General features: G+C 36.5%; 1 protein-coding gene and 1 pseudogene across 1 annotated transcript in view; both read right to left on the bottom strand.

Annotated features, from left to right (window-relative positions):
• Ptprt (protein tyrosine phosphatase receptor type T) overlaps positions 1–27,165 on the bottom strand; it is a 783,865-nt gene that overhangs the window by 407,332 nt on the left and 349,368 nt on the right. The gene's annotated exons all lie outside the window — the stretch shown is intronic.
• Positions 4,066–4,316, bottom strand: LOC100771581 (annotated as a pseudogene).

Here is a 27,165-nt window from a genome sequence, read left to right as displayed (position 1 = left end):
GTGTGGCTCCTCACATTCTAGCTTCTGTGTGAAGATGATGTTTCTAGTTTGTGTCATGAATGTCTGTGGATACAGGCACTGGGTTGGAGAACAAACTCTTTCACACTTGTAAACTAAACAGACTACAGGCAGCCAGAGGCTCAGTGGGTAAAGACACTTGCTGCCAGGCATGGTGACCTGGTTTGACTGCCAGGACCTGCGATGTTGAAGGAGAAAACCAACTCCTGCAAATTGTCATCTGACCTCCTCATGCACTTGCAGTGGCACTTGGGTACACACATGCACACACATGTACACAAACATAATTACAAATTGAAAAACTAAAATAAAAACAAAACAAATCAGACTAGCTTCCTGAGAAAGACATGACAGGTCCGGTTTCTCCATACCCTCACTAGCGTTTGACGTCATAGATGCTTTTCTGTGAGCCATTCAGATGAGTGTATAGTGGTGTCATGCTTCACTGTGGTTTTAGCTTGCATTGCCCTAATGGCTGGGGATGTGGAACATCTTCTCCCGTGGTTTGTTTTCATTTGTTTGCTTGTTTGCTTTGCTATCTGTATTTATAGACCATTGCTTTTCAAAGTCTGCTATCTGGTAACTTACTTTAAAATTCCATTCCCCTGTATTGTGGCTTTGGATCTGTTCTACAAGCCCAGCCATTCTCTGATCCATTACTATTCATTCTTTGATTTCTAGAGGACTTTCCTTGCACCTAAGTATAATTTAGCAGTATGTGATTTAGTTGTCAAGTCCACGAGATCCTATAAACTATATTTTTGATAATAAATTTCCTGTTTTATTGCACTATTTATTGGGGAACATGATCTTTGTGTCAAGGATTCTTTATATTTAATTTTCTTTTACATAGGTTGATACATGTTGTGTCTGCCTGACAGTTCAGTGTGTGTTCCAATATCTTTGTTGTTTGGCTTTAGATTTCCATCTATCAAAATTACTCATCGTCAGCTTCTCAGTTACTATGATTGAGTTTAATAATTATACTTTTCATATTTTCAACATATCTGCTCATTTTTTTACCTACTTGATTTTATTCTGTTTCAATACATTTATTTCCCGGTTCAGTCATTAACTTGTTTCCATCTCACAACATAACCATAAAAACAGCTATAACTTGCAAACACCTGTCCATGTTGTACAGTGTTAAGTAATATGTGCCAGGCACTTGGCTAAGCATCTTGTTCACAGAATATTTACTTACTATAATTACAACCTGAAACGCTCTACTTTATGGGTGACATGGTTGAGGGTCCAGAAGCACAATGACTAACTCATACAGCTAGGAACCAGCACAGCAGACATTTAAGTGCAGATATTTATCTACTAAATCAATACTTTTAATGACTGCAGGACTGAATTTACTGTTCTGTGAAAGGGGTGGGGGATCAGAGAGGGACTCCGTTTAGGTCAAGAAATTCATCATTTTCATCATCTGCAATAGCATCCATTCCCTTGTTGTTTAAGTCCTGTGTGCCCATAATCTTATTTCATCCTCATAGCTCCTCATAGGGTAGGTATTGAGCTTTTAATGTCACAGGTGAACAAACAAAGGCTCAGAGTGGTCTACAGTTAGGATATGAACTTGGTGACCATAAACCAAGTCCTACAGTACTAATCACGATGCCGGACTAAATCTCCCACACAGAAATGCAGAATTCCCACACCACTTGTCACGGGAGGACAGTTTGCCTTCTAAACACATGCAGCCTTTGATCCTTTGGTTGTTCCCTGGGGGTCTTGAAAGAAGTCTTCATTGTCTTATCTGATGGAGCTGTGTCTTTCAAATTACTGGAATCTGAAACACAGCATCCCCATTTTCTATTTCCCCCAATGCTCAGCACATTCCCAAATGCAACCTTGGCTTTTGCCAAGCTCATTTTTTCCTCCTTACCATCTTCCATCTTACCTCTCCATTTGCCGAGGGGCTGCACACCCCAAGTCACACTGCCCATCCCCTCCCCTTACTTTCAGAAAATGGACTATCAACGTAATACATCTCTTAATGTCTTTTACAATATGGAGGCAGCGGCTTCTCTCATTCATCTCATCCTTTTGACTACCTGCATTTTCTCCTCTCTCTGGTTCCCTGGAGGAAGGGGAAAGAAGCAGTGAGTTATTACCATCTGAAAGTGTACTAAATGGCTTTATATTAAAGTTAGGGACCTCTAGAGAAATAACAATGATATCACTACATCTTTTGTTTTCAGAAAAATAATGTGGCAAGAAGACACCTCCAATCCTCTATTTTAATTTGTTTTTATTGATCCTTGAGAAAATTAGGGAAACAAGTTTTCTCAGTGCAAAATGTTAAGATGATGCACAGGGAAGCCTTAATTATAAGGAATAATGAAATTGGGGCTGTGAGATCACAGGGCTGGAGAGATAGTAGGTGAGCATACACCCAGAAAAGGATGTAGCATATATCAGTTGTGAATTCCGTGCTCTAGGTTGTTGTGTTAGGCACAATTTTCTGGCAATTATCAAAGAGACATTTTATGAGCTAAACGAAAATCTTCTTCCCTTTATTGGCCATATCACTATCACAATAAGCTACTATATTTATTTATCTTTGTCTTTGGCATAATTTTTCTTGTTTGTGTGTTTATGTGATTGGTCACTTATATGATTAGACTGAAAAATGCAATACCCAGGATTGCAAATTTTGTGAATTTCTGTTGTTTCTCTGGCACATAATGGGTAGTCAAATGTGAATGAATGGGTGTATACATGGGTGGAGGGGTCGATATAAGGGATGGATGGATGGCTGGGTAGACAGATACATGGATAAATGAATAATGGGTAAATGGATAGAACACACACACATGAAATAATATTTTTCTCTACTCACAATCTTCTGTAATTGCCAAAGTTTCATACAACAAAATTACTTCTCTACTTAACAAAGCAAAGTTGGCTTTAATTTAGTACCATATCATCCTAAAACTTTTCTTGTTTCCTTAGTGCAAGTGGTCCCACTCTTGCTAATGTCCTAGAGTACTGAACCTTTCAGAAGATTCTGGGATTGCTAGTCTAGGGATCTACCTGTCTATGTATGTATGTTGTTGTCTTCACTTTGGGTCTCTGAGTATTAAGCTCTGTTTCAAGAGCAGGCAAGAAGTTAAACATCATCAGGGCTGCCCTAGATACAGATAAGGATGATAAGATTCGAATGTCAGCTCTAGAAAACCTAATAGCAAAAGAGAATCGAGGAAAGCGAAATATTTTCTATGCTGTAGTTTCTTTGATCAAATCATCTCGAGTCAATGGATAAGTCCATGTGAGGTCCAGAACAGTGACTGGGCAGGCAGGCCTCTCTCCAGTGTTTTCTGTATCTTAGGACAGTTCCATTAGCAGTCCCAACTCCAGCTCTTCAACTAGGTGACTTGAAAGGGCAGCAAGGCCTGGAAGTAGAAGAGCCAAGTCTAAAACTTCTCTGCTTATTTTCCATGCTGTTTTCATTCCATTCCAAAAGAATCACCAAGAAAAGGAAAGAACCACAATTCTCTGGCAATTATCAAAAGACATTTACATCATTTTCAAGTGCTGTTTTAATAACTACATGCAAAGAGTTTTAGCTTTGCTATGTAGGTGTCATCACCCCCTTGACAAAGGCAGTCGAGTTCTAAAACCAATTTTAAACATGAGAAATTGGTAGAAAAACACAAGTTATAAGTATCCACGCCTAACAGCTTAGATACCAACTTAGGGTTTCACATTCTTATGCAAATAAATAGGTTTCCTTCCAATATATGTGTAGGAGTTACAGCTTATTGTAACTTAACTCCAGTTTCAGGTCATCCAACACCTTCTTCTGCTCTCTGTGAGTACCAGTACATACATATGTATGTGTACATACAAGCATATGCATACATATAAATAAAAAGTACAATGAGTCTTGAATAAAATGGTAATAGCTGTTCTGATGCTTTTAAATTAAATTTTAACATTGCTCCATAGAGCTATAAGTAATTTATATACTGATCCAATTGTTTTCTTTTACTTTCTCACTTTTATTTATGACAAATACTCCCACATCTCTTCTGGTCAAAAGTTCTGTTAGACAATTCCATCAGCCTTAGCCAGTCAGAGGATAGAGTTGTCTGACTCATCCATCTTGCAAGTGGCCCCACAGATAACATAGGTTTCAAACTGGCCATTAAACAGGCCTGTGACCCTGTCCCCCTCAGCTCCATCATCTGGATGGATGCCTGGTCCTTGGTGCCAATGATACAGTTACTTGTGGAGCATTTCCATGGCACATATGGGTCCATGAACTCGGCAGCATCGTTCTGCATGTCGAGGCCATGCCTGCTCACTAGGCCACCAAGAGGGCAAAAAGCCATTGATGCAATTTTTAATAAAGCTGATGTAGTCTTTTACTACCCATAATTTACTACAATTGTAAGTGTATTCATTCATAGATTTTATCTCTAGATAACCATGCCACAGGTGATTGACATACTATTTTCCTTGCCTTACAATAATTTTCCTTGGAGTAATCCTGGACTATGCCCAACGTCTTCAGTATCATGCAAGAAGTAGGATGCTGTCTTTCTTCCTCATTTTTCTTTGGTTCTTGGTGCAATGTTTTCATACTTCATCATTTTTATGGTGCTTTGTCTGATTTTTAAATATGTTCCTTATCAGATTAAGAAAGTTCTTTTTTTAAAGATTGATGAAATCCTTTTTAGTTTACTATCAATGGGTTTTTAATTTTAGTAAGAGATTCTGTTCATCTATTCAGCTTGATTCTTCTATTTGGATTGATTAATGTGGTAATTACATTAACATATTTTTCCAGTGTTAGACAGCCCTTGTATTTCCTCATTGAACCTAACTTTGTCTCCATCTATTAATCTTTTCACTTCTTCAGTTTCAGTTGCTATTATACATGCATATTATAAATCAAAGACAAAACCACCTCAGTGTCCTTCCATATAGCAGATACATCTGTGTAGCCAGCAGGACAAACACCACCTCTGAGGCTCCAACATGGCGCTCCCAGGCCCTTAACTCACAGAAGGGAACTTAAATGCCAACTGGCACTTCCAAGAAATATTTTACTTCCTTTTGGAGTTTTTCATCCCTGGAATCATAAGCATGCATTTTTTTTCTATTTTCTTCATCCTCGTATTTTTATGTATGTGTGATAATTTACCTATTTCCATTCTCAACGAATACAATACTGCTTGTACGAACATTCCTCAGTTTCTTTAGTCATTCTACAGCTGAGGGGCATTACAGCTGTTTCAAGTTATTACCTATTAAGAATAATGCTGCCTGAGCCAAGGAAATGGCTCAGTGGATAAAGTGCTTGGCATTCAGACTTTGGATTTCTAGAGCCCAGGAAAATTCCAGATCAGTTTGTCAGCTCCTTGCAATAAAAGCCCTTGGAAGCCCCAAAGCAAGCTGGGTAGCTGTACTAGCTGAACCAGCAAGCTCCCTGTTCAAAGAGAGATTGTGCCTCCATATATAAGATGGACAGCGATTGAAGAAGGCACCTACATTGGATATGCAGCTGCGTTTCCCCCACATGAACACAGGGATATACACACATGCACACACACATACACTTACATGAACCACACATGTGCACACACATGCACACATATACACACATGAGCAATCACACACATGCATGCATACACACATGAAAACACAGAGAGAAGTAGAGAGCTGCTATGAAAATCACTTTATATAATATAGTTTGTTGAAGGTATTGTGGATATGTCTCTTGGGAATATACCCACAAGTGATATAATTCAGTACAGGGTAGTTGCACACATAGATTCATGCTCTCCTTGTCAAGAACAGATGAACCACAACTCTTAGGCAAAAATGCAGCCTGGCTACATTTCTGGAAGAAGAATTTTATCGAAGCATACTGACACACTTTGCTCTTGTTTTGGCCGCCTTGGACCAACAGTAGGATTAGAGGGTGTGCTACATATTGTGTAACAGACCACATTTAAATAGTCATTATCTTGTTTTGACACAGAAAACTTACTATTTCCTGGTCAGTTTTTGAAAGTGGCCATTCCAACTCACACCTTTTTACTTTGCTTTTGCCCTGCTGTGTGTGCATATAAAATGCTGAATTTTACCCTTAACTAGAAGTGACATAGGCTGGAATTGCCTTGATGTTTTGTCATAGGTGGACATCTAAGGCTTATTAGATGAACTGGGGAGTATTTTTGTGTTTTATAATTACTGAGAGATGATTTCTGAATGTTTTTATGACTTAGATTTAAATTACCCTTCTCAGAAGAATCTTTTCAGTTACTGAATTTTTAAAAATTACATCCATCTCATATCTCTTCTTGAGTTAGTATTGTCAGTTGCCTCTTTCACGGCCATGACATATTGTTTTATTTTAATACTTTATAAATTGCTATTTTGTTTTTAGAAATCTGAAATCATTTTAAACTACTTGAAAACTGCATTACCATTCTTGGTCCTCAGGAAACATGTTTGTTTCAGTTAAAAAAATCTTTGAGAAGCAAAATAATTTGTTTCTGAATCTTTGAATCTTTCTTTTTAAAATTATCATTTCTGTGTATGGATTTTTGGTCTGTGTACATGTCTAGGGATCATTTGATGCATGCCTGGTATCTGTGGAGAGCAGAAGAGGGTGTCAGATGCCTGGAAATGGAGATACACAGATAGTTGCGAGTCATCATGTGGTTGCTGAGAATCAAATTTGTGTCCTGTGCAAAAGCAGCCAGTGTTCTTAATTGCTGAGCAATCTGTCCAGCCCCAATACATTCTAACAGTCACTTGGGAGAAATTATATCATATGCAAAAAGCTCTTATAAATTATGTATAGACTGTAACATGAAAGTGAGAAAGTGGACACCAGGGGTACCCACAAATGGGGCACAAATGGGAAGAACTAGAAAAAAGCAAAAACAAAAGCAAATTTTGTTTGAAAAATTACACAATTAAACTTAATTGTTAGTAAGATGATAAAATAATAAATATATGCAGCTAAAAATAATAACGTCAAATATTATCTATCATGAACACCTTCAGGAATGGAACAAACACAAAGTGACTGGAATCTACTTGCGCTCCTCTTATCACATCTTTTCCCTCTCTCTACTACCTCTGGGGGAGGGTGGGTAGGTATCCTTCTAATGATGCATCTCCACAGCTATAAGGTTCAGTTGTGTATGTTTTCAACTGCATATTAAATGGAAATGCATATATATTCTTCCTTTATCTTATTTATAGCTTTCATTCAAACATCACTGTGAGGATTATCCATTTTGAATGGGCTTACTCATTTATAATATGATGCTATATAAATACATATAAATCACAATTTATTCATCAATTCTCTTGAAATAGATACACACTGGTGGCAATGTTCTAGCTTCTGCTATGAAGGCCATGTGTGTATCTCCTGAGAAAACAAATATAGTATTTTTCTGCTTTAGAGTATAAAACACTGGATATTATGCTACGCACATCTTCAGGTGACTACAAATTGTTTCTCAAAGTGGGTGCAGCTAATCAACAAATTGTATTCTCCAGAAGAGTATTTAAGAAGCTTGTTTTTCCCCAAAAATAATTGCTAATACTCAGGGATGTTTAAAAAAGCATTTCAAAGAGCTTTGGTCTCGCTGTAATTTTTTCTTTTTAATTTCATCAATGTCTTCTCTGGTAGGTTATTTCCTCTTCTTTCTTCATTTAATTCACAATTCCTTTCCTTTTAAAGATGGATAATGACATCATTCAGTATTTAAATACCCTTCATTATTGTGAGCAATTCAAACAGTAAACCTCTCTCCAAGTGTGGACTTAGACAAATCCCTGGGGTTTTGCTCATATTATTTTTTTTGTCATTCAATTTTTAAAAGTTTACCTATTTTCTTTATGATATGCTCACTGACCTATATATTTTGTACAAGTCCTTTTATATTTTCAAATGTTGATAACTTTTTACTATATGTCTTTTCATTTCTAACTTAATTTCATTATGGTCAGAGAATGTATCAGACTAACTCAGAAGATCTCAGACTTGCCTTATTGATTAATTATTGTTTAAAAAACGGTTTATATGTTTTTGGTAGAGTTAATACCAAATGTTAGGTAAACAATTTTAAATCCATCAATTGTATGGCTGTTATATGGTAATTACATGATGTCTAGTGAATCTCTATTCTTTATTCATTACTCAGCCACTTGATCTATCAGTTAAAGTCATCTGTCTCCTAGGCGCTCCAGGAATTCTCACACACTCTGTACATATACTATCTCCTTGTTGTACACAGAGTTGTCCAAGAACTCTACATCCTCTGTTTCAGCACACTGGCTAGTTCTACTGTTTGAAATGTTTTCCTTCATTTGGTGTCTTTTGGGTGACTCTATGGCTTCTTGTGTGTCACTTTATTTTATAAGGGGTGCCCTCCTTCACCATGGACTCAATAATAGACCCCTTACCCCATAACTGTCTGTATCACAACCTTCATTTAACTTTCTCTTTCTTAACACTTATCAATACCTGACATATGAAATCTTTTATTATGTTTCGGGTATATGGACATCATAAAACCAGTAATTCTGATTTATTCTCTTGTATCTCCTCAACTCCTGGAAGTTTGTTTGAAACAAAACTGAAAGCAATCATTTCCTCATTGAAAGAAAAATATGTTAAAAAAATCTCCCACTGATCAATTTAAAATAATTTCTACAGTTCTTTCAAATTGGGTCTACATGTTTTTTGTACATTCCATGTTGTTATGTGCATATAGGTTTAGAGCTGTTGAAATTCCAAGAATAATTAGAACTTTTATGAATGAAATGCAAATCTAATCTTATATTAGTAAAACAATAATATATCATTATTCTTTTTGTCTATTTTATCTAATGTTTTGACATTTTTTTACTGTTAATGTATTCACAATATATTTTGCCATTCTTCAAGATTCTCCATATTTTTCTTTTATACATTTCTCTTTGAAAACTGTACAGTTTGGATGATGTTTTCTAGTTAATCAAATAATTTTATTTTTGAAGAGTTATATTCTTGTACATTTCTTCAGAATACATATGAATTAAGAATTATTTGTACAATTGATCCATTATCATGTTGCTTTTTAATGCATTTCTTTCCCTTGGAATTAAAAGTTATAAGCTTTTGAAGATCATACCATTTTACTCCACTCTTCAGACCTATATGGATCAAATATTCAAAAATGTCTACAATTTTACACATTCCAAAGGTAACCACTCAACACATCATATGTCTTGAGAGTCTGGTAGGGAGTGCCCAAAACATAGTATCTCACAGAATACAAATGCCCACTTCTTGCACCAAAGAAATAACTTTCTACTTAAGGGGATTCATCCCTATCTCTTTCCCTATTTTAACTCAAAGAAACCAGTCGCTAAGTTAGTGTTCTATATATCAAGGTGTTCTGACAGAGGCACGACTTCATTATTTAAATGGACTTCTGATATGTTTGACTCTTCAGCTATTTGTTGAGATGACAGATTTTTAGGGTCACAGGAAGAGTGTGACTTTGATATGAGCAAGGGGAAGTACTGCTTTAAATGTGCAAATTAACACCTTCTCTGAATAACAAGAAGGAGGTTCTATTCTTCCTGCTCAGTCTGTAAAGGACACTGGTTATTCTCAGTGACCTGTGACACTGGAAAACAAAAAGAAGCAAATGGTATCTCAGACCTCTGGCTGTGCTCTCCACTGAAATTTGATTAATGAATAGCTTACTTTATTCATTGTGTTCTTTAAAGCTTAGTAAAAAAAAATCAGCCAGAACAAGCATTTGAAAGCTCCTTGGTGCCCCTTTACAAATGTGATATAATACTTGTAGTCACAAAGTCACTTCTAGGTAGAATGATGCAAAGCCATTGATTGGCCCAGTAGTAGTAGATAATGTATGTTCCCACCCATGCTGGGTGATGGGAGACTGTGGGAAGAATACTTTATACGGTCTATTTTTATTTAAACATTCATCTTTGTAAACATTTTTCCTTTGCTATACATTTTATATACACAAAATACATACAAGATGCACACGATCCAGTCATTTTTACTTGTACTAGTAAGCATATGTGTATACGGGGAAATGTTGCTCAGAAAAAAATTGTTGATTTGATTTACAACTAAAAACAGTAAGCCTAGTGGTTTGTGGCACAGATCTAGAAGACTGAGAATCCACTTGCAATGTTGTATGAACATGGCCCTAAGGAATTTGGATATTGGTAGGCCTTCTTGGTTTCTTTAACCTTTGGATCCCAGTTCCCCCTCCCTCCTCTCCTCCTCCCCCCCCACTCAGCTTCCTCCTCCCATGTGCTCCTCAAAGAGGGTAAGGCCTCCCCCAGGAAGTCTACTAAGTCTGTTCCAACATCTTCTTGAGGCAAGACCAAGGTACCTCTCCACCCCCTACACCCCTGTGTCTGGCTGGACAAGGTATCTCTCTCTTTTTTCAATTGTTTATTGCAGGTGATTGGGCCTTCTTTATTGACCTAAATGTATGATACTCATGCCTTTCATCTGAATCTAATTTTTAGCATCTTTCTTCACATATTTTCTTCTTTCCTCTCATATTTACAGTCCAGATTATCTCTCCTTCAACCCATTATATCTCATAACAGTTTTCTCTACTGAGGTAAGGAATAATGCTCCATAGTACCATGTATAATCCCAGAATATATCTTTCCTGGTTTAAGAAAACAAAGGAGATGCTGTTTGATATGAAACTCATTAGAGGCCAGTGACTCTGGGAATTGATGGTATAATTTCCATTATACATGAGGGAGGGGAAAAAAAGAGGAAACAGATTAGATGAGTCCAGTCAAGGTTACAGAGTGAACTGATACAACTAATTCTGACCTTGAGCTCCAGGGATTTATGCTTTCTCCTACTGTGATCCTCAGAGTCCATGCAAAGCATCTAGCTGGATTCCATTTGTATCCTTTCTTTGAATCTTGCACAGTAAGGAAGATATTCTAGATGCTACAGTATAATCAAATGTCATTGAAAAGCCAGTGGCATTAAAAAGAGTGAGGTCTTGAAAACAGACAAAATGCCATTCAGATCCCAGATCCCCAAGTCTGCACAAGTTGCTCAGACCTGACCAGGTACAGGAAAGGCTAGATTATGCTCCACTAAAAACAAGCCCTGCATTCCTAGTCCCAAACAGAACATATTTCCTTTGTGTTACATGTCCACAGGCAGGTTAAAATGGGGTTCCACTTATCCTAATTACATGGGAACTCAAGCTGAACAAACAGATTATAGGGTATGTGGTAGTACACAAACTAGCCCTCAAGGCTTCCACCTTAGTGAGACAGGTGTCACATTGATACATCAGACCCAAGATGACAAAGAAGGCTGAACTGTCTTGGAAAAGGAACAGAAGTATTCTGCATGCATGAATATCACTAAAGGATTTAGCATTTCTGAGCCCACCTCTATGTAAAGACAGTTCAGTGAGAAGGATAAAATAGGAAAAATTAGAATACATATCTTAATGTATGAAGAAGTCAGCGTAGGACTTGACCAACAATTGAGACTTAGCATACATGAGCCCTCCTGGTTGCAGTGGGTTCCTGCCCCTCCAGACAGGAGAACAGAGGAAATTGGGAGCAGAATGCCAGGGGCTTGGATTCTAACGCCACTAGGAAGCCAATGAAAATGAGGCTGAACAGCAGGATTCCAGGGTAGCCAGCCTGGCCCAGGATCACACAGAATGTCATTACCTTCATAAACACACACACACTCACACACACACACACACACACACACACACACACACACACACACACACACTCACACATACACACACACACACACACACACACACACACACACACACACACACACTCTAGAAAAACAGGTTGAATACAAAGTTCACAAAAGGGAACATCTCGGCAGTCGGATCTGTCTGAGGTTGATCTGCAGTGTGCATCTTGATACAGGCTGGCACTTTCATTAACATATTTAATCATGCTTTTATCTTGAATCATCAAATGGCTTAATAGTGTGCATTGTATTCCCAGGCTTGAAATAACAATGGTTGTGTGGCTCTATGATAGATGTTTTTAATAAAATCAGTAATTACCCTTTGTGTGTGTGTGTGTGTGTGTGTGTGTGTGTGTGTGTGTGTGTGTGTGTGTGTGTTTTATAGTCTTCCCATTTCCTTTTAATTTTGGCTTTTAGATATATGGAAGAAAAAGAAGAAAAACAAGACTAAGGTAGAATTCTAAAAATACCATTATTGTGAGATTCGTTTTAGGAGTATCTTCCAAGTCCATGATTCTAATGATGAAAACTTCATGCAAGGACATTATTAGAGTCTGAGAAAAGGGGGCTAGCCTCACAGTCATGCCAATGTGGGTTTGAACCCAAGCTGTGTGAGAAGTGGCTAGTAACAGACTTTTTGTGCTGAATGTCTAATTTGCAAAATGGCACAGCAGGGGTTCTTCGTGACTCTGAGGACCAGAAATACACTTAAAAGTTAATTTTACCTACCAGCTTTTCCTGGGCACCAGGAACCATGCTAAGTGATTTTTACAAATAGATATTAACTCATTTACTCTACTCTGTATGTCTCTAGCTGATGATAAGGAAAGTAGGGTGCAGACAGAGAGAGTAAGCAAGCTATCATCCCAACAGCTACTGGTAGCAGGGTTGGAACCACAACCCAAACTGGCTGCCTAGAACAGTGCATGCTCCAAGCCCCTCTATACATTTGCATTGTTTCTGATCTCATTATTGGTGCTGTAAGCCCATTAGTACTTAACAGACTTGGACACTGAGCTGGGAACTTTGGCTGCTGCATGTTTTATGCCTGACCTTTACATATGTCCTTTGACTTCATTTGTTTCTAGTCAAACTGCCTTGTGGAGTACTGTTCCATACATTCATTTCTCAGAGTCTAGTAAGGACTGGCCTTTAATTACAGTCACTGTACATCACTCTGGCAAATAGTTCAGGCTTAAGAAAATAAGTCAGACCCTTTCTAATTATACTGTTGAAGCAAAACCATTCTGAATCTAAGTTTATTTCTTTGTACAATGAGGGAACCTGTTATACCTGCCATTTTATAGACTGAAGTGGTGGAAAAATACAATGATCATCTGTCTATTTTGAAAATATGGATTAAGCATCCACACAGAGGAGTTTCTTGCATAATTAGTGTTGGACACATTATGGCTTTCAACTACTCCTTCCAGGAGGGAGGACTCAGAAATTCTAGTCAATCTCGGCATACTAGCCTGGGTTGTCTGGTCATAGACATAGAAAGAATATAGGAGTTACCACTGTTACCTCGATGTTTTACACCATTTTCTGAGTTCTGTCCATAATAGAGGAACATCTTTTTAAAGGATCAAAATGTGACTAGACATAGTATCTGCTAGCATGAATCAAGGAAGAAGGCATGCTTCCAGTTTGATTATATCCTTCACAAGAAAAATAAGATACCAAAAGACCTTGAAAGGCTATGTGTAAAAGTACCACCATTCCACATAATAGCATAACTACAAGTCAATGATCCCATAGTTATCTGTTTCTGATACTTGCTGCCCTTCCAAATACCACAGGAAGAAATGTCTTGCATGACTACTGCAATGACAATAATTTTGTCCCGGATTTCTGTTTGTTTGGTTTTTTTTTCTAATTAGAGATAATTGTTTATAGCCTGCATGCTTGCATCACCTTCATTGTTTCTTTTGCAGTATATTCCTGGGACCTTGATTGGGTTAAAACACATCAAGAGTGTGTGGTTATCACCACAACAGTAAGGTCATTATTGCACATGTGGGTGCATCTTGCCTGGCTGGTTGATCTTGTAATTTGCACAGTTCATAGGTATACTGATGTCATTTCTTTCCTAGCACACTGCACAGCACTTTACAAAACTGTAACAGCTAGCCATCAGGGAGGAAGTATCCATCTCAGTTCCAGCTTGATTACTTTATTTATATCATGAAATCAAGATGTATGAGGTCTTCAGAAATAGGGTCAAATCATCTAGTTCTGGTAGGCAAATAAGAAGACTGGCAAGAGCCTATATTATTTTGAGTGCCCCTGGGCCTCCCTAGAAAATAGGATGTATCCCACCCCTGGCCCTAATGACATTAGTAACTCAAGGCTTCTATGAATATCTTTGAGATCTGCTCCAAAGTAGAGGATCCTACTACTATAAACCTGGTAAAAAAAAATCCTTGGCAAGGAAGTTGTCACCTGAACAGAAATTGAAGAATATTTATTGGCATATGTATAAATTGACATACCATCAAATTGCCTTCTAAATATTTGTATTTTACCCATAAACCAATGCTACACTCTCTGTATTAATCAGAGAAGCCTTTCTTCCTGGTTATGGCTGAGTGCAGAGGCTCATGTCTGCACAAGGTGCTAAGAATTGGTGACAGATGACTACTCATACAGAAACGGGATGTTTACTTATGCCATTTCCACCAAAGTACAGAAAATATTATAGAAGAAGGACAGATGGAGTCTAAGAGCTGAAAAATAGGGGAAGGGCTGCAAAATGTTATCATCTAGATACAACACAGTGCAACCATGAACTCAGAGCAGATGCAGATGCCCACGTTGGGTCTATACAGCAGTGAGTCCATTAACTGTAAGGCATGAATAAAGGTGGGACTGGGAGACCCACCCATCATTGCTAAACTACTGACTACTAATAGATTCAAGGATAGAAGGAAGCATGGCTTTCAGTTGTGTAACCACTGGTGACCCCACCAGGCTCTAGCAGATAGTTACAATTAATTAGTTACACAGATGGCTCTGGAGCTTAAGAATAGGACTTAATGTAGTATAAGAAAGACTCTACCTAATAGGCTGTATCCCCTGTCCTGTGGTCTCCAATCACAGAGAACAAAGTTTAATTTTGTGCAGTATATATGTAGCTTTTCAAAGAATATCTATTGTGTTTAAACATGAAAGACAAATTCTGAAGGTACCAGGGCTATGTAGGGCAAAGCTCTACTCCAACCTTTGTTCAAATCTGAGCTCTTGGTTCTGTTTTCTCTGTTGAGGCAACAAAGAAAATAATTTAAGTACAACTTTCTAGAGATATTCTATACTAAAACATAAGTTTGTCTAGTTTAAAATTTTATAAAGTAATATTTATTTTTTGTGGGTTCTATTCTGTGAATTCTAATTCATGGGCAAATTTCACGTGACTGCCACCAGGACCAACATAACCACAACATTTTATAAACTCTATCCACAGCCACAGTGTCTCCCATTCCAAAGCTGGAAGCCATCGGCCTCTACGCTCCAATTCTGTTTTGTGGGAAAATCATATAAGAGGCATTCTCTGAAGATTGTACTTTGCACACTCAGTATAATGCCTTTGTGGTTGACCCAATTGTTACAGGTATCAACATCCATCCATTTATTGGTGTTGAACAGTATTCTACACTGCAAACCTAATAAGCTTCATTTTGCCAGTAACTATTCAAAGCCTGATTTTTTTGGTTATTATTCATGCAACAATTATATGTATTTTTTGTAATCAGTACATTTCTTTATTTCCCTTGCTCATTCCTTCTTTTGTTCATTCCTTCGTTTCTTTCTTTCCTTCTTTTTACTATAAAATACCCAGAAGTTGGATTGTTGGGCTATATCATTCTATATATGTTGAAGTTAAAAAGCTGACATAAGGTTTCCACATGCTTCTTGGGATTTTTAAACACAGATGGAGGTTGACTGTGCACACTGCTCTTCATGTTTGCTTTGTAAAGCTAGCAACGCAGCCCATGGATCACTCTGCATCAGTCACCACATTTGACATACCTAATTCTTTCCATGAGGTCATACTGTCTTGTAGTTATTATGGAGACTTTCATACGCTCTGCATGGTTTTCTTATGTTCTCTGGATGCAGTCATCTTCTAAGTTATTCTATCACCTCAGAGAAAAGGCCATTATATTTTTGAACTTTTAAAATTTCACTAAATTCTGGATGTGTTCTTTTATCTACTTTCTTTACTTTATTCTGCTGACAAATAATTTCTTGGGTTAGCTTCTTAAGTAACACACATTTAGAAGAAGAGTGAAAATGAAGTTCACAAGTGCCTTGCTTTTGCTGTATACCCTCCAGTTGATATGTACTGTGCCTACTGACATTTTCTACATATTACACAATTGTGTGCTGATTTTCTCTGTCATTTAAAAGTTATGCTTTTGTGTTAGTATGATTTTAAATGTCTATATTCTAGCATACATAGTATGCATAGAATGTGCAGAATAATTATAAAAAGGACTTCCATAATAAAGAGTTTATGAATAACACTGTGAACCCTTTGGAAGTCCAGGCACAGCCTTCCTTTCATGTTTATCTCCCTCCATAGCTATAGACAAACAAAACTTTAAGATTCTGTATTTATCATTTGGTACTTACATATGTGAACAAGGCAGAGCTGTCTTCACCCTTATTTTATCAGAATCCTGGTGAGTGATTTCCACTTTAACTTACAATTTTGTCTCAGTAGTGTTTGGAACTCATCAATTTTGATTTTTTTTCATTTTCACTGTTGTATAGTATCCTATTGAGTGTAACTATCACAAGTTATTTATCCACTTTGCTTCAGATGAGCCATATGGATTGTTTCTAATATTTTGGTTGCACAAACAATAAGTTAAAGCATTCTTGTGCATAATCCATGAAATACTCAAATGAGAACGGATCTGGTTCGCTGCTCCAGAATGGAATGTCCAGCATAGAAGACAGATGTTTATCTTTAGCTTTATTATAAAGTGCTAGTTTTATCTACAGTGGTTTTGCAATTTATGTCTCTCACACCCCATTACCCCATATCCTTAATCATGCCTCACCATGTCAAACTGCTGATATTTTACAGGCGAGATGCAAAGCTACACTATGCAGTATTTAATATCTACACCAACACTATTATGTTCATTCTCAGATCCTTGTAATCATTCACACTTTATCAAATGTCTTTTCCTTGTAAATGCCTTTTCAAAACTGACTCACAGAAATCTGATTTATTCTCAATACCTATTTGTTGTTAGTTTTGTATGTACCAAATGTTTCCAACTAGCACACAGCTTACTTTTTTTCAAATGAATAGGGATTCCTATTAGGAATATTAGGGGTTATAGTAAAATTGAATTATCTGTATTACCATTTGTATACTTGTTTTAAATTTTATATATTCACTATATGTAGCAATATGTTTCATGAACATATTTTTATCTAAGAATATCATAGTCTCTCTCCTATCTTCTCCTTCCTACTACCCTTTCTTTACACAGGTGGTCTGGCTTCTAATAAATATAATGTGGTTACTAAAGTTGCCAATCTGACAAGAGCTAGAATTGCCAGGAGACAAATCTCTCTCATCATGTCTATTATTAAGTTTAAACATTAGGTTAACTGAGGTGGGAAAACTCATCTTAACTGTGGACAGCATCATCCACAGGGTCCTGACCTAATTAAAAGACAAGAGTGAGCTGACCACCCGCATCCATCTCTCTCTGCTTCCTGACTGTAGATACCATATGATGTACCACCTCAGGCTCTTTCACACATGCCATCCCCACCACCATGGGCTGGACCTTTATGAGCCCATATTAACTTCCTAAAGTTGCCATGGTCAGGCATTTTGTTCCAGCAAGTACACAAATAACAATTGTACTCTCTCTCTCTCTCTCTCTCTCTCTCTCTCTCTCTCTCTCTCTCTCTCTCTCTCTCTGTGTGTGTGTGTGTTTATCTTCAATGTTTTAAAAAATTGTCTCTACCCCATTTCCAAAATGGTTTCTCCCTACTTTAAAAATTATGAATCTCTCCCTTTTGTGCATAATTCAGTTCATCAGAAATCATTTTTTTTGCATGAGAAGTGACTGAATCTCTGATGATTTTTCTATGTGAATAGTCAGTGACTTCATATCTATATAGGTTTATTGCATTAGCACTTTATCAAGCAGTTTTGTGGATATGTGGGCTGATTTTTTGTTTTCATTGTCTTTTGTTTGTCAACCCTTGTAACAAAATCATACTCTCAATCCCTGTAATTTGCAGTATATATTTATTAATGAAGGGACAAACCCCTCCCTTACCCTTTTTGACCTTTTAACTCGGCTAACTTTGTAGTGCTGGGTATTGAACACAGAGTCTGGTTTCTCCTCTTGTACATCCTCTTCTGCATGAATTAGAGAAGACACTTTCTAGGTTCCATAAGGATGTTTTTACTTTAAGGGCCACTGAATCTACAGATTAGGAAGAACTGACATTGAAAACTAATCAAATATTTTATCTAATATTACATCTATTTACTAAAATGTATTCAATGCCTTCTGATATGATTTCATCAATGTCTTCATAGGAATAATGTATCTATGCTTCTTTAACCTTGGGAAATGGTATTTTGTTTTTATAATTATTATCATTTTAATATCTTTTCTGTTTGCAGCTGGGCATAAAAATGCAATTGACTTTTCTAATGATCTTTTCATTGAAGTGCAATGTGCACAAATGTGCACAAGTCATACATGTAATGCTTTATAGACTTCCAAAGAGTGAGAAGTCATGGAAGAAGCACAGGCTGCAGAATACAACATTACCACAAGGAGAGACGCACATGCCAAGGGAGGCACCCCTGTGGAGGATGGCACTACAGAGAGATGACTACTCAGATGCCGCATCCTTTGACTACAAATTAGTCTTGAGTTTTTTGTACTTAATGAATTACACAGATTGTATCATTTTATATCTAGTTTTTTTTTGTTGACATGGCGCCTTTTGTGAGGCAGATCCATGCTAGATCTGTTTTATTCTGTTCGTTCTCATCCCTACATGGAGTTTTGATATGTGCAGCTTTAGCAGACTCTGCCATATGGTTTTGGTTTGCTAAAGTCATACCAATTTAAGATTCTCTTGTACAATGCAGAACTCAAAATAGAACCCAATATAACTTGTGCTTAATATTTTAATGTTTCCTATGGAAACCTTTGCAAATTTTGTATTGGCTTTAATACTCTATTTACCCAAATAAGCTAGCCTACAGAAAATTCATATGGACCTCAAAGATTTCATCATAGAAGATGAGTTATCACAAGTTTTTGTGAATAAATTTTAATTTCTGAATATTCATGAGAGAAATAACTTATAGCTTCATTTTAAATATTGTCTTTATCTACTTGTAGCATAGATTTTTTTATCTTTTTTAAGTATATGAATAATGAAAAGTTCCCATTACTTATGTTTTCTGTAAGATTTTATATAAGGCTATAGTGTCTCATGCTTAAGGTAAATCTTGACTATTAGACTATTTGGAGCTAATGTGAAGGATAAGATTTGATAAGTATTGATCATAAGTTAATTTTTAAGGATGATAAAACATTAATATTTACATTTTCTTGGTTCATATTTATTTATTGGGTATGTATGGGTACTTATCTTTATGTTATTTCTGTTTTTTTTCTTTAGTTTTCTGAGACATAGTCACAGTATAAAGCCTGGCTGTCTTAGAAGCCCGGGTTAGCTTCAAATTCACAATCCTCCCCACTGTATCTTGGCAGGGATTATATGCATGCACCACCATGTTATATTGGTGACTTGTCTTGATGTGACCTGGCAAAAAGAACTTAAGGAAGGAGTATACGTTGTCTGACAGTTTCAGGAAGTTCTGGCCATAACTACTTGAGCAGAACATCATGGTGACAGGACTGTATTGGAGAGGGTGGATATTCCCAATTACAACAGAAACTAAGAAACAACAGGAAATATCCAGAGCTAACATTCTCCCAAGGGCCCATCCCCAGTAATTCACTTCCTCCAGCCATACCAGGCATCCTATAGATTTCATTATCTTCCAAAACCATACCATTATCTGGGGCCCAGTCATCCAGAACATATGCCTAAGGGAAACATTTTATACATGCCAGGAATTCAGTCAGTTTTTGTATTTATCTGTAATATGGTCATTTCACATACTTTTTCATTATAATTAGTCCAGAAATTATAGTATTACCTTTTATATCATGGATGCATTCATAAACACTTCCCTTTTCTAGTGAAATACAGTTTGCTTGTATTATCTCTTTTTCACTTCATCTTGATAGAAATGTCAGTTATTGAAGCTTTTATTCTAGGACTTTTATATTGCCATTTCTATTGTGTATTCTATTCTTTTTAATTAATTTCTGCCTTTAATTGTTTCTTCCCTTTGACAATCTTCAAAGTAAAATAATTAATCCATTAATTTTCAGCTCTAAGTCATCACTAATAAAAATTTTTTCTGCTCAACTGTATTCCTAAATTCCACCTTAACTGTACTGCATATATTTCAATATATATTTCATTAACACAGAAATCTAAGTATTTCTGTTTTCACTTTTCACTGGAAGTTTTTCTCTGATCTCTATATAATGCAGGAGATTTGAGTTCTCATACAATAGGATCATCATAAAATTACCTTTTTATTGATTTAATGTCAATTATTTTATATTCAAATAGTATCTGTGTTACAAAGGGAGTGTGTTGATAAATGATTGTGACTAATAATATATGTTTAATATTACTAATATATTTTCATGAATTATCCTGGGTGTTTGCAAAGATAACCTGTCTAACTATTGTACTTCCTGGGATCTCTTTTCTACTAACTTTTCTGCAATCATTGAAAACTCTGGTTTCTTCCTGTGTGTGTGTGTGTGTGTGTGTGTGTGTGTGTGTGTGTGTGTGTGTAATTGTCTTTGGCATCATTGTTTAATGTATTTGTATTAATTATTTCATAATTTCATACATTGTATTTTGATCACATATACACTCCTCTCACCTAAGTACTTCCAGAAACACCCCTACTATTTACACAGTGCATCCACTTTTGCATTCTCATTTTTTAAAATCTCATCAAGTACAATTTGTGCTTCCCATGTACTCTTGTGTATTTGGAGATCCTGTAGAGCATGGTCAACCCACCAGGGACCACAACTAAAGAAAACCAAGTCTCTCTGGAACAGTCATCAACTATCAATAGCTTTTGACTAGATGTGGGAATTCATACCTCTCCTTCCATATTGAGATGTTGTCTGGCTTGGCCTTGCACAGATCTTGCACATACTGCCACAGCCAATGTGAGTTCACGTGTAAAACTGCCCTGTTGCACTGTCAATTTGTATTCACCACTACCTCTTGCTCTGATAATTTTTTCACCCCCTTTACTGTGATGATCCATAAGCATTGGGAGGAGATATTTATGCTATGTATGTCTGAGATAGGGCTGACCACACTACAGTCTGTTATTCTCTGTACATTGGCCAGTTGTGGGTCTCTGTGCTCATTGCCATCACTGCAAAATGGAGCTTCTCTGAAGAAGTCTGAGAAATTCACTAACCTAGTAGGGCTTTCAAAGGGGGAAAGAAGAATAACAGAGAAGTTAAACAGGGTCAGGGTGAGAGGGCAAGATAGAAGATAAAATATAGGGAGGGATAGCTAGCACTGAAGATGTGCTGAAGATGTCATGTGGAAACCTACTACAACAGAAGCTTCCTGAAAGATAAACATATACAAATATGAAAAGAGTTTAAATTTTTAATTAGAAAGAAGATTATTTTACATGTCAATCCCAGGTCCCTCTCCCTCCCCTCCTCCCCTGCCCCCCCACACTAATACCCTACCTATCCTATATACTTTCTGCTCCCCAGGGAGGATGAGGCCCTCCTTAGGGGATCTTAAAGGACAATGATTTCCCTACTAGAAACCAGAGGATAACAAATAAAAATCCCATTGCCAGGAATAAGTTGGTTATTGAGTTCTCATAGTATTATAGTATAGTATAGACTCTTGTCATTGCTATTGGTTACTTGACAGCAATACCCAATTGCTTAAGGTTTTATTGAGAGAGAGAGAGAGAGAGAGAGAGAGAGAGAGAGAGAGAGAGAGAGAGAGTTCTGTCTTTTGACCTTGTTGATTTTAACTTTTGCAATTTTTGCCTGTTTCATTAATTTATGTTCATTATCTTACTTTCTAAATTTTAACTCAAGAATACTTTTTTCAAGTATGACTTAGAGATTGAGCTTACAAATAATTTAGCCTTTTAAAACATCAGAATTAAAGATTTAGAATCTCGCTTTTGCTATTTCTTGCATGTTTTAATTTTATTGCACTTCCAATTTTTACTTGGAGATAAATACAGATTTGCATGAATGTCTAAGAAACATTACAGAGATTGAATATATACTTGTTTATCAAGCTTGCCCGTTATACTAACTTGAAAAGCTGTAGTGTGATTTCATGATAAAGTTACTAACATTAACAGAGTCAAGACGCAAGAGATTTCCATCATGACAAAAAAAATAATAATGTAAAACCTCCACAGGTTGCCCTTCCCTGCTCACTTCCCTCCAATCTACATCCCTTTGTTACTTAGGAAGCTACTAATTTGTTTTCCACCAAAACAAACAAACCAACATTTCAAGACTGTATTGTGGTGGCTTGAAAGAAATGGCCCCCAAAGAGAGTGGCATTATTAGGATGAGTGGCCTTATTGGAGAAGCTGTGGCTCTCTTGGAAGGAGTGTGCCATCGTGAGGGTGGGCTTTGGTGTCTCTTTTGCTCAATATTTTCTCAGTAAGACCCTCAGTCCACTTCCTGTTGCCTTCTTATCAAGATTTAGCCAGCACTATGTCTGCCTGCATACTGCCAAGTTCTCCATCACCATGATAACAAACTGAATCTCTGAACTCTGTCCTACCATCTGAATTAAATGTTTTCCTTTATAAGAGTTGCCATGGTCATGGTGTCTCTTTACAGCAACAGAAACCCAAACTAAGACATGTATAAATGGAATCCTACAGTATATAACATTTTAGCAGTAACTATCTTTTTTTCTCAGCTTTATATTCCGGAGATTTACCCAAGTTATTGTATGTATTCCAGTTACTGTTGAGTAGCACTAAATAATATATAGTAACATAATTCATCTAGCCATTCACTTACTGGAGACACCAGTTATTCACAATTTGGAGCTTTTATGTATAAAGTTTCAATGACTATTTACCCAAGAGTTTCTACATAAAATCCTCTTGACAGAAAAATTAAATTGTCCCTAAATTATTACAGTAGATTTAAATACAGTAGAGAATAATATTTTATTATAATTTCAATTTGAGTCTATGAATAAAGCTTATATCAAACTTAAAAACTTGTATAGAGTTATTTTTCTTTTAATTTTTTTCTATTTTCTGTCTGGTAACTACAGATGATAAAGAAATAAATATTGTTATATTCATTCATGCATGAAATTAATTGATTCAATATTTTAATAATTTTACGTGTTTTCTATATGTGATTAAAAAGACTATATGTTACAATATCTAAGTAAGTAGTATATTCTTATTGTCCTGTTAGACCTTATGAATTTTGTTATTTGAAACTTTCATAACTTCATTAATAGTTAATATGATCTGTTTGACAATGACTAAGATAAATGACACCTTTAAATATGATGTCATTTAGAATTTTCATTTCTAGTATAGTCAGATTTTGTCTTACATGTTCTAACCTGTGCTATGCAGTACACACAAGTTTAGAATTATATCTTCTTAGTGGAATTATCCTTTTATCATAATGTGGTGCCAGGTTTTTCCTTTATAACTATTTTACCATACCATCTTTGTGTCTCATATTATCTTAACTACACCAGCTCACTTTGGGAGCAGTTTGTGCTCATAGTATTCTATTCTATACATAAAATATGTATTGTATTCTCATTTCTTCTCTTTTAGCCCTTTTATATCCTTATGTCTGGAATGCCTCTATTTAAAAGTATGTGGTGTAAGCAAACAAGTACATTTATTGTAAAATATGGGACAAATAAAGACAATGAAATAGAAAAAATAGAGAGCTTAGGAAATGCCTGTAAAGCATATTGACACTCAAGACAACAAATAAAACTTGCTGGAGTCTCTGGAAGCATGGTAATCATAGTCCTTCATTCTTTTCAATGTAATCACAATCCTGCCTTTTATGAAAAACACCTCTGGCTTTTATTTATAGTTTTATCTTCAGAATGCACATTCCAGAATGCCAAAGTACAGTTGCTTCTGTTGTTGTTTGTATGTATGCTTTTAAAGATAATGCTTTCTTCCTCTTCCGGACTGGTTCATCTCTATCCCCCTGCATTTCTTTGTATCTAAAAATATCATTGAGTCTATACACTTGTTATGGTTTCATTTTGCATTTATTTTCCACTGCCTTGAGATCAAATACTTTTGTAGGAAGTGTTCATTCTTTCTATGAGAGACTATCATTTAGAAATCAAGATCTTAGGGCTGGAGAGATAGCTCAGTGGTTAAGAATATGTACTGCTTTACAGAGAAACCAAGTTCCCAACATCCAATTTAGGCTGCTTGAAACCACTTGTAACTCTGGCTTTAGGGGCTCTGATGCTCTCTTCTGGCATGCACTTCCACACAGACATACACTCATAATTTTTTAAAAAATTAAATTAATCTTTGGAAAATAAGATTGGGAAGCTATGTATGTTCATTTTGACTCAGCTGCCATACTAGGACCTCTTATTAGTCAGAGCTCCAAAAGTTATAAATGTACATTAATTTGATCATCTATCTGTCCATCTGTCTTTTTGTCTGTCTCATCTATCTATCCATGCATGCATCTATTCTGATTCCTCTCATTCAAATCCAAAACATATTTTATTTCCATGCTAATTCTGGGAAAATTCATATTAATTTATGACAAATATCTCTTTGGCTAGGGAGATAATTTGGTCAGCAAAGTGCTTGTCTTGAAATCATGAAGACTTGTGTTCAGTCAACAGAATCCATGAATGAGAAATGCTAAGTGTGGTGATTCCCACTTGGAATTTCAGTGCTGAAAAGGCAAAAGTAGGAGAATCCCTAAGGCTCATCTGCCAGCCAGCCTACTGTACTTGGTGAGTTCTAGGACAGTGAGAGACCTGTCTCAAACAAATAAACACAAACCTGAAAAGTTAGACAAAAAGTGAGGAGTAATACCTAAAATTGTCTTCTGGCCTCTACACACATGCAGGTGTATGTGCATACATTTCACAGACATATACAGAGTAAAATATCTCCTGAATTCATAGTACAATTCTGATTCAACGATAGGAGATTGATGTTGTCTCATACCTCTTTATTCCTTTTTTCTTTTTCAGCAAGAATCTTGGTTCTCAAGTGTAGTATAGCAATTTCCTCCTTCCTTCATGAAGGAAGGAGTAAATTGCGTGATGCTCAAAGGTACACAACTTACAAGTCTCAGAAATTCTTGATATTAGAAAGATTCACAAGACCACTCCCCCCAAATAATGCAAGCAGTAAACAACTGCTCATAGAGGAGACCGAGCATCCAAGTTACCTGGAGGAGATTCTAAGTAGCCGAGTGGCATGCATGTCTTGTAGAGAGCTCCAATGTTGCATTCTTGGAGAGACCTCACCCAGATCAGATTGGGCTTTTCAGGGAAACAGCTGCCTTTGGGTCACCCATATTTCTCTAAGTAACCCCAATAAACAAACTGCTTCATTGCCACAATCTACACAGCTTTGGGATTGACTTGACTGGGGCAATAGGGGAATGAAGAAACAACAAACACACATACCAAAAAGCTAGGATTAGGTGAGCCACGTGCTTTGATGGAGATACCCCAGCAGCAACTAGGGAACTCGGTGCATTTATTATATACAATATGAATGAGATGAGGTTGGTTAGCTAGTCTGCATGGAAGTTCTCTGTAGGGGAGCAATCTCAAATCACATTCATCTAAGAGGAGAAAACTGCAGTTGACAGTTTCTGTACAAAATGGTTTTAGATAAAAAGCCAATCATTTTTTCAATACTCATACTTGGACAGAGGATGGCTTTGTCATTTCCATGAGTCTGAGGCATTAGGGCCCTTGAAATGGCTGTGCTCATGTCAATCACACATACTCAGGAATACATCTGCTCCCCATAGTTCACCAAACTCAAATTTGTGGATTCTTGGGTGAGTAGATGTTTGTGCATAGCTCCACAGTGCTAATCTCACACAACATAAGGAAAAGGCAAGAATAAAACAGAATATCACATGTCCCTCCATTTTCATATACCCATCTTCTAATGTCAGTTACAATACTATCGGCTATACTAACCTCATTATTAAAACAATACATTTTGTCACATTCTTCCTAATAATTGTAGTGAATCTATTTTGTCAGAGGATTAGAGCCATCTAACAGTGTCTTCACTGGCACTGTGTTGGACTCTCTCTAATCATGTTGGTTGACTTCAGCTCATTGTTGAGTAGATTCTTCAAGAATCCATGAGAACAATCTTTAATATTTTTGCATGTGAAGGTCAATTTTCTTGCAAGTGTATGCATAAAAATTACTTTTCTTATGTGCAAAAGGTTAGATCATATTATCTTTGAGTTTTATCAATATATTACTCTGCTTTCTTCCGTCTTATCAAGTCAAAGCTTGATAATAATCTCATTTTTCTTTTATATATGACTAAGGCATTTTTCCTGTAAATATGAAAGAATAATTTTATCAGAAGTTCCAAAAATGATGCTAAAATATGCCCTAGTATTGGTTGTTTTAGATAAATGTTCTCAGATATGCATGTGTCCTTGTCCATACTTTGTTTTAACGTTTAGTTTTACTTGACATACAACATAATGTGTTTCATTACGAACTGTTTTCAAACCCTGCTTGGATCTTCCTCTTCCCAAATAGTCCCTTTTCTTACTTGCCTGTGTGTGTGTGTGTGTGTGTGTGTGTGTGTGTGTGTGTGTGAGAGAGAGAGAGAGAGAGAGAGAGAGAGAGAGAGAGAGAGAGAGAGAGCACATACTTGTGCAAGTACATGTGTGTATGTGTGCATGTATGTGTTTAGTGCAAATATATTGTTAACTCTATATTTTTAAATTTTCGTATGAGAAAATATTAGGTATTTTTATTTCTTACCCTCTGCTAACCGCTTTTAGACTTCTCTCTTCCCCTTACAATCTGCAGTACCTTCTCATTTTATCATTTTAATTAATGTTTTTTCACGAAAGTTTTCTTGAATTGTTTGTGTGTGGGGTGGTAGAGGGGTGTCTGCATGGGTGCACATCCATGTGGGTGTGTCTAGAGGTCTATGTGAAGTAGGAGTCTTTCTT

Source organism: Cricetulus griseus, chromosome 6 (assembly GCF_003668045.3).
Source record: "Cricetulus griseus strain 17A/GY chromosome 6, alternate assembly CriGri-PICRH-1.0, whole genome shotgun sequence".
Taxonomy (NCBI): Eukaryota; Metazoa; Chordata; class Mammalia; order Rodentia; family Cricetidae; genus Cricetulus; species Cricetulus griseus.
The sequence above is the reverse complement of the archived record's forward strand: the minus strand, read 5'-3'. Positions and strand labels throughout refer to the sequence as shown.